The 12,107-nt window shown below is 40.6% G+C and overlaps 1 pseudogene; it reads right to left on the reverse strand.

Annotated features, from left to right (window-relative positions):
* Positions 1–11,111: 11,111 nt before the first annotated feature.
* On the reverse strand, positions 11,112–11,315 carry LOC118758152 (U2 spliceosomal RNA; annotated as a pseudogene).
* Between the last annotated feature and the right edge of the window lie 792 nt (positions 11,316–12,107).

A 12,107-nucleotide genomic window follows, 5' to 3' on the forward strand; every position in this document is an offset into this window, starting at 1 on the left:
CACTAAATAAATGGAGAATGATTATTTACATGCTTCTCTTTTACCCGGATATGACATTTTCCCTAGGTAAGCAGTATGAACACACAGTATCTGGATGCCATCCAGCGTCCGGACTGCAGGACTGGAATGTTGGGAAGGGATTTCAGAGTGCTACGCAGTGTCAGCACTGCACAATGCACCTTGTCATGGGCAGTGGGCAAGATGGGCGCCACAGACCATTCTGGGGAATCAGTCAATGACATTTCCAAGTAAAAGTCAGACAGAAGAGACTGGGTTCTAATCCTGATACAAACTGTGAACAACAACCGAAGGGACTTAGATAAAAGCCTCATCGATACTAAACTGAACCTTAGTGTGAAACAGGAGATTGGCAAGAGTCTGTTTAGTCCGGGAAGATAATCGCACTAAAAACACACACCTACGATCTGAGGGTGACTCCCCATTAATACACCCCTTGAGGATCTGTAAAGAGAAACTGTTTAATCTGCTCTGAACAATGACATAAAGACCACGGGAGCTGCTCTGGAGGAAGGCTGCCTCCAGTCAAGCTGCTGGACCCTACCATCAAGCATCACAAAGGTGGCTGTGGCTGGGACAGCAGGCCTGGAGGCCGGAGGTCTGGATATGGGGACTTTTCCTTTCTCCCTGCTGTTCTCAGTCTTTCCATGGTTCTCTCATTAAGCGAATCCAGAGCTCAAGGTTGGTGTTAGACAAATGATAGAGCTATCTCATTTTCTCTCTCTGTCATTCTGTCTTTCAAATAGATAGATAGATAGATAGATAGATAGATAGATAGATAGATAGATAGATAGACAGACAGATAACAGGCCCTGGAGGGCAGGACCACCCGCGCATGCCTCAGTCCTAAGCCCACAGCTCTCTGCCTTGCATTCACTGAGCCTCCCTGCTGAGATCTCAACTCCTTCTCTGGAACTGTACTGATTTTTGTTTAACGTCCAAGCATGACGTGACTGTGTCCTTCCTTTCCTTTGCACTGTTCTCATTTCAGACTAATGATCCTTTCCTGTGAAACTGAAACAACCTTATTATTCATATCATTTTGTTTGGTGTAGTCTTCTGGCAATACATTTTGTCAAGTGTCTTCAGGACTGTACATCTAAATGCATCCACGCATTTGAAATCCCCTCAACATTCCTTCTCTTCATTCTTTCCTTCCCTTTTCTTAAACTTTGTAATAATCATCTCCCATTAGAACACAGTTTTCAATGTTTAGCTCATTTCCACCTTTTTCTAAGGAATCCATCCCAGCATCCTCTCGTTTCCAAGGCTTTAGTGAAGCTCACGTGTCTATTCGGTGGGCCTCCACATCAGTCATGTGCCATGGAGCCATAACAGATGCATTTACTATGTATTTTTCTCTCTGCCAAACAGCCTTTCAGAGAAAAACTGTCCTTTGTGACAAAAGAGTACTTGGCTTAACTGTGTTTTTTGGAAAAGTGCAAGAGAAAAAAATGTGATTTTGTGTCCTGTCTCTGAGGTAGTAGCTCTGCATTGTTTGTTTCGTTTCTCCATTAGGAAGGCAGAGCACTGTTTGTAAATTCTGATGATTCCAATAATGAAAAAGCACATGTCATCAACTTCTATTGACACAATCAACTACAAAAGGTATTATTTCCATAAATGTCTTTTAATAAAATATGAATTGCCACCACCTTCAATACCACAGAAATCTCAAACTTTCAGATAATAAGTGGAAGAACTCTTGAAGGTTAATTTTCAGATTTCGCATGTTGTGTGGGTTTGTATAGATGCTGTAAGACGGAGAGAAGCCAGCACCGGCCGCCGCGGGTAAGCAAAGCCATATGTGCTCTCCCAACGACAGAGAAGGTGGTGTCTCCATTCGGACAGTGGAACGGTAAACTTAATTCAGTATCTAGTGTTCAAGAAGTCCCACCATCTGCCAGCACAAAAATCCAGGGAAAACACTATGATTTCTTATGTGTACGGATTCTAAGACTTATAATTAAGTGTATCTGTGACAAAACAAACATAATATTGTTAACACATAACTTTACAGAAAGCATCATATTCTGTGGCCTGAAGTTAGCTTTGAAATATTTCAAAGTACTGTTAGCTTTCTCTGTTTTCTGCAGGCTCAAAGCTTGCTTTAAGACCAATGGAATTTTTTACGAACCTCCTGAAGTCGTAATTCTGACTGACGCTTTAAGTCTGCAGGTCTGTTCTGGTCACAATAGCAGGTTACAAGTTGGCAGCTCGGTTCTCTGTCTACTACTGTTTTTCTTTTTTTCTTTTTTCTTATTAATTACATTGCATTATGTGACACAGTTTTATAGGTACTGGGATTCCCCCATCTCCTCTCCAAAACCTCCCACCATGGTGGATTCCTCCACCTTGTTGCATTACCACAGTTCAAGATCAGTTGAGATTTTTTTCATTGCAAGCATATACCAAGCATAGATTCCAGCATCTTATTGTCCAGACAAATTCAACGGCTTGTTGGAGAGACCATCTCTGGTCTAAAGGCAGAGCCAGCAGAGTATCATCCCGATCAATTAAAAGCCCCAACCTAACATCAGCAACAATTTACAATGTTATGGAATTAATTGACATAGAATTGTTTTTTTTTTAATAGTGAAATGTTAAAACATGCTTGGGTTTTGGATAGAAATTAGTGATGTATACCTCACTCACACCTGTTTTAGCTAGCTGTGCTTTTCCTGATGTTTGAGGCTAAATTAATCATGGTAGATAATTATAAATTATAGTGATAATGTAGTTTTCTCCTGACTCAGAAAGATTGCTTATGTTTTAGACTTTATTTTATTAAAAATTATTAAATTGTTTGTTTTTCCATATTTAAAATAGTATCCGAATGTTTAATCAGAGTTTAAGTATCTAGGGTTATAGGAAATACAATTTTAAGAGGACAGATTTGTAAAGCCAGTGTTGTTTTATAGACAGAACTAAAGAGAAGTGAGGTATTTTGCTAATAATCCTGCATTATTTTATGCTTTCCTCCAAAGTGCCTTATTGATGAAAGCCTACCCTGTACACAATGTTGTTCATGGAGTCTTGTTTTTGGCATGACAGGCCAAATGCTGTTTAGAAGTAGCCAGGTCACTCTACACAGTCCTCAGCTTGCCTGGGCAGGAAGCAAGCTTGGTGGCAAAGCACAGTGTTAGCGATAACCCAGAAATTAGATTTTCTGTAAGGCTCAGATGAGCTCATCAAATATTTAGAGGGTCCTACGTTAATAGTCATAGCGAGAGATGTGCTACACTCAGCATTATGGGCTTTGAAAATCAAGTAGAGAAAACCGCAAAATGCCCTTCTATTGTGAAAATGTTCTTTATCAATCTCTTTGTCTTTATCATCATAGCCCATGAGAGTCAAGTGCTGGCAGCCTGCCATGGTTGGAGCTTGAGTCCTCCTAAAACAGTAAGTCATCTGCTCGCTGCATTCTAATCCCAGCGGAGTGAACACACCCTGCCCTGCAACAAGAGAGCTTTTTCTTCATTGTTTTATCGATAGCAAGATGCCTAGCTTCACCCTTGTCCCGGAAAAGAATACACTTTTGGAAAGAGGTGGACTTATTTGCTTGGGTCTATGATCTTGAGACACATGAACAGGTGAAATGAGGAAATGGTGCACCACTCTCTCCATGAGATTTGAGAAGTCAGCTCTGCATTTAGCCACAGAGGAAGAGGGCATGTGTTCCCCTCAGGCACACAGAGGCCAGGCCCATGGGGATGCCTGGGAATTGAAACAGCAGGAACACAGCGGCTTCTCATCCCCTGGATAGACTCTTGAACCCACTGGAATGTCTGTGATAAGATATCACCACGAAAACTTCTCTACACACATTTATTAAAGATTCTAGGTGGCTTCACATTAATACAAGTTCCAAGTTCTATTTTCCTATTGTAAACAGGTGCCATGAAAAGTTGATGTTTTCTTCCAGTATTGATACCATTTTTACTTAAATGCAAAACAAAGATTTAACCTTTGACATAAATCTTTATTACTTTTTGACTCATTTATGTCTTTAATAAGATCATCTAAATTATCAAACAGGGACTTAATGAGTTCCACCATAGAACTGGGGGCACTTAATAAAAATGCCATGGATAGATTTATAATTATCCTTATAATTTTAAAAGGTTTATTCATTTATGTGAAAGGCAGGGTAGGAGAGATGGAGACTCTCAGCAAGAGAAATCTTCCATGATCTATTTCATTCCTGAAATGGCCAGCCACAATGGCCTAGACTGGGCCAAACTGAAGCCAGGAGTCTGGAGCTACACCCAGGTGCATTGGAGGGTCCAAGGGTCCAAGTGTTTGGGCCATCTGCACCTGTTTTCTCAGGCCTATTAACAGGGAGAGTATTAGGCAGTGGAGCAGCATAGAATTGAGCTTAGGCCTATATGTGATCCCAGCATTGTAGGCAGTGGCTTAACCTTCAACCTGCAGTGCCATGCTGGTCCTGTTGCCCCTTGCTTCTAAAGTATCTTTACAGACAATGTCCTTTTAATATCCATACCAAAGTTCAATATGATAATGAAGCCAGGCTCATCTCACATGCATCATACACTCTGATGCTGTACTCCAACACCTGATACAATTCTCTATGTAGAGCTTTGGTACAGTTCATCACATTAAAGTAGATTTGTTGAAAGCAAGCAGCTTACAGTTATCTTGGCCAAATACCTTTTGGTCCTCACATACTAGAACATATAGAATGCAAGTTTTTAAGTAGCTCTTGCATGTAGTTGGCGAAGAGGGAACAATGAGTTTCTGGTGACATGATGACATCTCCTGAGGTTGAACATTGTTCATTCTTTTTTTTTTTAAGGTTTATTTATTTTTATTGCAAAGTCATATATATGCAGAGAGGAGGAGAGACAGAGAGGAAGATCTTCTGTCCGATGATTCACTCCCCAAGTGAGCGCAACAGCTGGTGCTGCACCAATCCGAAGCCAGGAGCCAGGAACTTCTTCCAGGTCTCCCACATGGGTGCAGAGTCTCAAGTCTTTGGGCCATCCTGGGCTGCTTTCCCAGGCCACAGGCAGGGAGTTGGAGGGCAAGCGTGGCTGCCGGGATTAGAACTGGTGCTCATATGGGATCCTGGCGTATTCAAGGCAAGGACTTGAGCTGCTAGGCCATGCCGCCGGGCCGAACATGGTTAATTCTGAGACTGAAGGTGATCAGTTTTCTGAATGAAGTTGAGGTCATCCTTGCTGATGATATAGATATATAGATTCATTTTGTACTCACCACTGTGAAGTGTTCTTCTGTTTGAAAATGTTCTTTTTTGTTGTTGATGTTACTGGCAGAACGTCCTTGGTAAGGCTCCCTTTCGTGTCCCATGGGTCTTCCAGAGGGTTCCCTTGTATCCTGTCTATTCTCTCCACCTGCTAAGTTGTGTTTGCCATTTAAACCTTGAACACGATTATGAGAACTCGTCTGAGTCTGAGCACCGTGCATTCTCTTTGTCCTGAGGACTCAGGCTGACCTCTGACATGAAGGAGGCCACAGCGCCTCCTGCGGGGGTGCAGCATCCTCCATTTGGCAGGAATTGCTTTCCTTGTTGGCTTTATGAATAAAACCTAGAGATCAGTGGCTCAATATTTAATTTGCTAGGATAAATCTAAGACCTTCAGATCAAAGACATTTTTAATTATGTAATACAAAGTTGTACATGGATTCATATTTTAGAAGAATATTAAAAACTCCCTTAACTTATTCACAATCTTTGAGAAGCTATTAAACCTGAGAAGAGAATCAAGCAGTTTCTCTAATTACTATCATATATTACACATATTATTGCTTCATTTTAAATAGTATCTCTCTGCATGCACTCCCAATGTCAAAGTTCCCCTTCTGAGTACCCTGAAGATGCTTGAAAGGAGAGAAAAGTTCCATGCACCTGCTCTGCCCACATCGCTGCCCACCTCAAACTGTGTCAAATTCCCTGTTTTCTTGACAGCCTGAACTACATCCTTATTTTTCTTTAAGTATTTGTTGTGACTGTCAAGCGCTTTAACCGAAGCCAAGCACCATTTTCTTTTATATCCTGGAAAAGGTGGGGACTGTCACCGTGCCACCTGGTGTTGTACGTGACCACCAGACATGTATGTGACCTCTGGACTAATCGGCTAGGCTTGTAATACATCATGTGAACTCTTACCCTATGGAATTTCTGTTGACTCCTTCCCCCAAATTATCTTCCCTGCCTTACCCTATGATAGCTTTTGGTTGATTGCCAATAAACGGACACTCATTCCTCCTATTCGTCTTGGGTGATTCACTGTTAAGTGAGCCACACCACATCCCTGCCTACTTGCTCAGGTGGTCTACTGGCCAGAGACTCAAAGACCCCCACCGCACTAAAGGGTAGGGAAATTTCTTAGACTTTCCTGGGTTTTGATAACTTCTCCTGGTTGTCTTCCCCAGCCACGTGCTAGATGTTTATATAGTTTTCCTTGTTCCACATAGCGAATGGTTGGGTTCATGCACAGCCTTTTCAAAGTTTTTTACTAACATACACATTTACATATTTTGCATTTATTTTCCTGCAAATGTGATGTAAAATCCATTTATGGTGTAGAAGTCACACAATTTTCTTATGAATTTGTTGTTGGTAGGTAATTCTAACTAACAAAACAATTTCTGTCTAGAGAACTCATTTGGAGATAGATTATCTAGCTGTCCATTCATTGTAACTGATTATTTTTAGTATATTGCCTTTTGAGGTGTTTCTGCTTGCTTTGTTAACATTAAAAAGAAACTATGAAGTAGCATGCAGTTTGACATCACCTATTTTAGTAGATGCTATAAAACTTTAATTCATGAACAATTTTCCCCTATAAATATAAGTATCTCTCAGGTTAGATGTTTAATTTAAAATTTCGGGAACAGCTACAATGACAGTGATGATATTTGAAATATTCAAACTATATAAATATAAGCGATAGTTTCCTGCTTTTGTTTGGATAGAGAAAAGCAAGGCTTGCCTCTTGCACCGAAGGCTTTGCGGACAGCGCGGACTCCAGTGTCTTGGAACACGTAGCAGAGGTCAGTCTTCCCTTCATTTTGGACTGCCGAGGGTCTGAGGAATTGGGCTTCATGCGCGTCAAAATCCGGACGGGCCTCCCGGGAGGCACTCGCCTTTGGCAGCTCCCGGGGAAGTTCAGCATCCACTTCAGGGTGACCTCCAGACAAAAAGCGGCAGGGTTGTGCTGAGAGCAAATTAAAAATCAATACAAGTAATCAGCAAGATCCCGGGTGCTTTCAAATCAGCTTCCGGCTGGCAGTGTTGCTCCTCTGATGGGATGCTCGCATTCATTGTCCTTACAATTAAAATTCATTTGCAACATTGCACATTTAGAAAGGTAACTTTTTCATTTATTTATTTAATATTAATCTTCTGTTTTTATTAATAAAAATAATAGGTTACCTGAATTACATAGGCACATTTCTAAGAAGATAAACATACGTCCCTTCTGCAATTTTTGGAGCTGGCTAGTTCTGTTCAGTCTGCTGGAGCGAAATATCATAAGATGGGCGACTTATAAACAATTGAAATTTATTTCTGCAGTGATTCGGCACTTGAACGTGGGCTTCGCTCGGCAAAGGGAAACAGGAGGTTATTGGAGCCAAGTCAAGAGGCTCTTGAACTGCAACTGGAACGCTCCAGGCAAGTGATGCCTCGGCAAATCATGGAAAACTCCCCTCCAGTCAGAGCAAGGTACACAAATCTCTTGGAAGGGCTGTAGGAGGGCTCAGGAGGCAGAGCCCGCAGCGTACATGTCAGTGGTGTCATCCAACTTGCACATGTGTGTCAACCAATCAAGGGTGGCAGGAAGTATTGTGGGTTTTATGAAGAGCTCTAGAGCAAGGAGAAATGGTGCCAGTTGAAGTTTGAACGCTCTGAGCCACTGCAGTCAGATTGGGAAGCGTCCACAGCAGCAGCAGTGACTGCTCCAGAGCTCAGCAGCCTGCCGACCAGCTGCAAAAACCACCTTTGCCACCTATCCCCACCCCCAGCCTCCGAATAAAGAAAAAGCGACAATCACTACACAGTGGCAAACAAACAAAGAAAAACAACCTAATGATGCGTTCAACGGAGGCTCCACACTGCAGATTCAACTGCACCTTGCTAGTGACAGTGCTGGATTCTGAAAAATACAGGTCCCAGGAGACTCTGCGCAGGGTGGAGTCTATTTCCTGACTTCTGCGTTCTACATGTCATCTTCTTTGAGAGGAGAGAGCCCCACCTGTAGGACCTCACACCTCTCTGGAGCATACCTTCATAACCTAGTCACATCCCAGGTCTCACCTCCAAATATCCTTGCTTTGGGGATTACATTTCACATGTGCCATTTCTTAGAGTTTTGGATTTTAGGAAATTAAGTTCTAACCACAAGATTGGTTGCTGAAAACCCATCCTGGTAGCCTAGTGGTTAAAGTCCTTGCCTTGCATGTGCTGGGGTCCCACATGGGTGCCAGTTTTAATCCCAGCAACCCTGCTTCCCATCCAGCTGTCTGTGGCCTGGGAAAGCAGTCCAGGTCAGGCTCAAAACCTTGCAAACTTGCATCTGTGTTGAAGACCCAGAAGAGGCTCCTGGCTCCTGGCTTTGGATCAGCACAGCTTCTGGCCGTTGCAGCCACTTGGGGAATAAATCAATGAATGGAAGGTCTTCTTCTTTGTCTATCCTCCTTTCTGTATATCTGACTTTCCAATAAAAACAAAATAAATGTTAAAATGATTGAGTGCTGATAAATGTTTATGATAGAAAACACAAACTAAATTGGAAACCTGAGCAAAATTGATGACATGTAAATCCTAGTGGCAGCATGAACAAGTTACAATAGGTTGGGCAACTTACAAAGCAGAGGATTATTTCATCGCAACCCTGGAGGCTCCAAGTCCAGACCCAGGGACCATCTTGGATGGTTTCTGGTAGGACTCCCAACCTGACATATGGAGAACTGTCCACTTGTTCATTGCATTAGGTGATGTTTCCTCAATGCATGCACACAGAAATCTCTCTCCCTCTCTCTCTCTCTCTTTCCCGTCCTCTGTCTCTCCCCTCACTCCTGTTCCTCTTCTTATAAGGACACCAACTCTGTGCTTTTCTCTTACTGCATCTTGTCAATAGAACCTCCTGAAGCACAGCTTCAACATAAAGGAATGCTGTAAAAGAATAACTGTATAGTATTACTTGATAATCTTCCCAAATACTGCATTGAAAATTATGTCTACAAAATAGGTATTGATTTTTGTAACATAAAATGGGGCACAAAATTGCCACTCCTTTTGGCTTTTAATGTCATGTGAATTTTAACCTTATCTATTGTCCAAAATATATTTGAAAAGATTTACTGTGTTGTACTCTATAAAATATAAAATTGCACAAACCCAAACAGATACCAACAGTTCACACTTAACAGTTTGTATACCATTGAATTCATTTACTGAAAACTATTTTTAAGGTAGAAAGAACAGTCATTATTCATTATGATTCAGATATGAGTGTAGAAGAAGCTCTTACTAGTTACGCTTGATACTGAGTGTGTCTTGAAATTTCTTCCATCTGCACAAACAATATTTCAGATGAGGGTTATAAATTGCTCAATTTTAATTCCAGGGATAACAATGGAGATTACTGAATGGAGACCCACTTTTGTTTTGAGTTGAAGAGATGAAAAGTACTCTCTGGCAGAAATGAACAGTGTTAGTCTCATCAACACATCAAGAAATGGATTTAATTTTCAGCCATCAAAGATGTAGTTCATAGTGTGGGGTCCGCACTAGCCACACTCTCCTGCTCCTGTGGATATTTATTTTCTTTCTTTCTTTTTTTTTTTTTTGCCACTGTGCAGTGATTGTCACTTTTGAGGTTGTCATCTCTAAGTTGTTAACCAGAAATCTTCATTCTTTCTGCTACCCTTCAGAACCCACTTCAGAATTGGTAATAAATAGGGAAAAAGGTGGGAGAAAAAAAAGTTTGTATTTTTTTTAAATGAACTAGGTTAGTTCTCTGTTGTTATCCAAGCACTGTTCCTTGTAGATAAGTGCAAATCCGAGAAAGGGTAGCTGCATTTCATAGTAGTTTGCAAGCATGGAAACGATGTCACCTCCTGGGGTGCCTCATGTGCAATTGTTCTCAGGATTTCCACAGTAAAAACCTGAGACTTCATGATGCACATCTACTTTGAACAGTTAATGCCTGACGGACCTATGCAAGTCTGGGGTCGGTGAGTGTGGAGACGTCCAAGTAAGGACAGGTCAACGCTGCGCAAGGGTGAATTTATAAGAAGCTCTATCGATACAGGATGAAAGAGCAAGTGGAGAAGAGCTTTTAGAAAGTAGGTTTCCATCAGTAATTCCTTTTTACATTGTCTTTGTTTGCCAATCAAATTAAATTCTTTGAGATTTTCATTCTAAAATGGTGTTTCCTATGCACTTAACCACTCCTTGAGATTATGCAAGCAGTATTACAAAAATTCCAAATTCTTTATGATTTATGGAATATGCTGTTTGCTATTATTGAGATTGGTAAATGACTTCTTTAGTGTGATACATGTGTTTAAGGCAATTTGGTTTATAAGATCTATGCTATGTTAGAAACAGATTGGTCTTTCAGTAGTGGAAGCACATCTGAAGTTAATTTAACACATGGAAAATTAAAAATAAGTACTTTCTCATGTACATGTGTATATTTATATTTTCACACATACATATCATTATTATTAATGAAATTCCAGGAGAAATGAGAAGATTGAAATAAATTCCTGTTTCTCACTTGAGCAAATAGATCCTTTATGATTGATTTCATCATTTCCTTTGTTAAATAAATGCAAAAAACAACCATGTTTGGCAACAAAATTTTTAAAACCCAGGCAACAGAATATTTACCTTTCTATTTTATGAAATGGAGCAAAAAGTAATGTGTACAGAACAACATTAATAATAAATACAGAGAATATTAAAAAGTATAGGCTGTTGTCAGGAAGTAAATTTTGAGGATCACCATGTCTCTAAGGAAAAAAAAACTTAAATCACAGATGAATGTGCTATTTTTAGTTTATTAATCATATTATTGCAATTTATTTTATACTCTATTAATGATTCAATGCAATATTGCTTTACTGAAAGTAAAAATTGCTAAAATGCTACTATTACCATCAGTTGTCCTTGGTGAGGGACCCGTCATACACCTACAAACTCAAATTGAAATAGTAAGACAAGTAAATTATCTTAAATTTTGTAATATATTGTTGGTGAGTTTGCACTACACTTGATCTTAGCCAAAAGGCTGAGAAGCAATGTTGGTGAGTTTGAATTTTTGTGGTTGAACATGCTGTAATGGGCATAATCTATACTCAGATTCAATAGAAGTGTTCGCATGTATGTAAGTTTATAAGAAAATAACTGGTCTTTGAAAGAAATATTCTAAGCTATGGTTACCACAAGTTAAACAGACAGTCAGCTCCATCAAAGCCTGACTGCTTGTATTGCATCTTTGTTCTGACCCTTTATATCTCAATAATGCTTCCAGATCCAGGACAGATCCTGCCCTCTCTGAGCAGTGCTAATCCATGGATTCTCTGAGCAATGTGGCTTGGTGTTTGAGTGCATGAGCTCTGGAATCCGAATGCCAGCTTCTCCACCATAGATAGGAACCAACAGAAACGAATCTTCAGCTGCGAGATGGGGAAGTTATAACATTGGCCTCATGTTATGGTTGGGGATTTCAGAGTTAACAACTCTGAAATACTTCGAAGAGTGACCAGATTCTTTTCAAATAAACATTTATTTATTTGGATGCCAGAGTTAGCGAGAGTGGGGAATCCTCCACCTGCTGATTCACTCCCCAGGAGCGTCCTCTGGGTCTCCCAGGTAGGTGGCAGTGGGCTGTGTTCTGCTCTTTCACAAAGCCATGAGCACAGAGCTGGATGTGAAGTGCAATACTCGGCAACCACTTGAGATGCTCGCATTACAGGTGACAACTTCTCATGTACGACACTGGACCCTCAAGTTAGAGCCTTAACACGGGTCCTTATGATTAGTGTATCATTTTACTTAACCAAAACACCATGGTTAGTAATCTTACTTGTTT

Source organism: Ochotona princeps, chromosome 18 (genome assembly GCF_030435755.1).
Source record: "Ochotona princeps isolate mOchPri1 chromosome 18, mOchPri1.hap1, whole genome shotgun sequence".
Taxonomy (NCBI): domain Eukaryota; kingdom Metazoa; phylum Chordata; class Mammalia; order Lagomorpha; family Ochotonidae; genus Ochotona; species Ochotona princeps.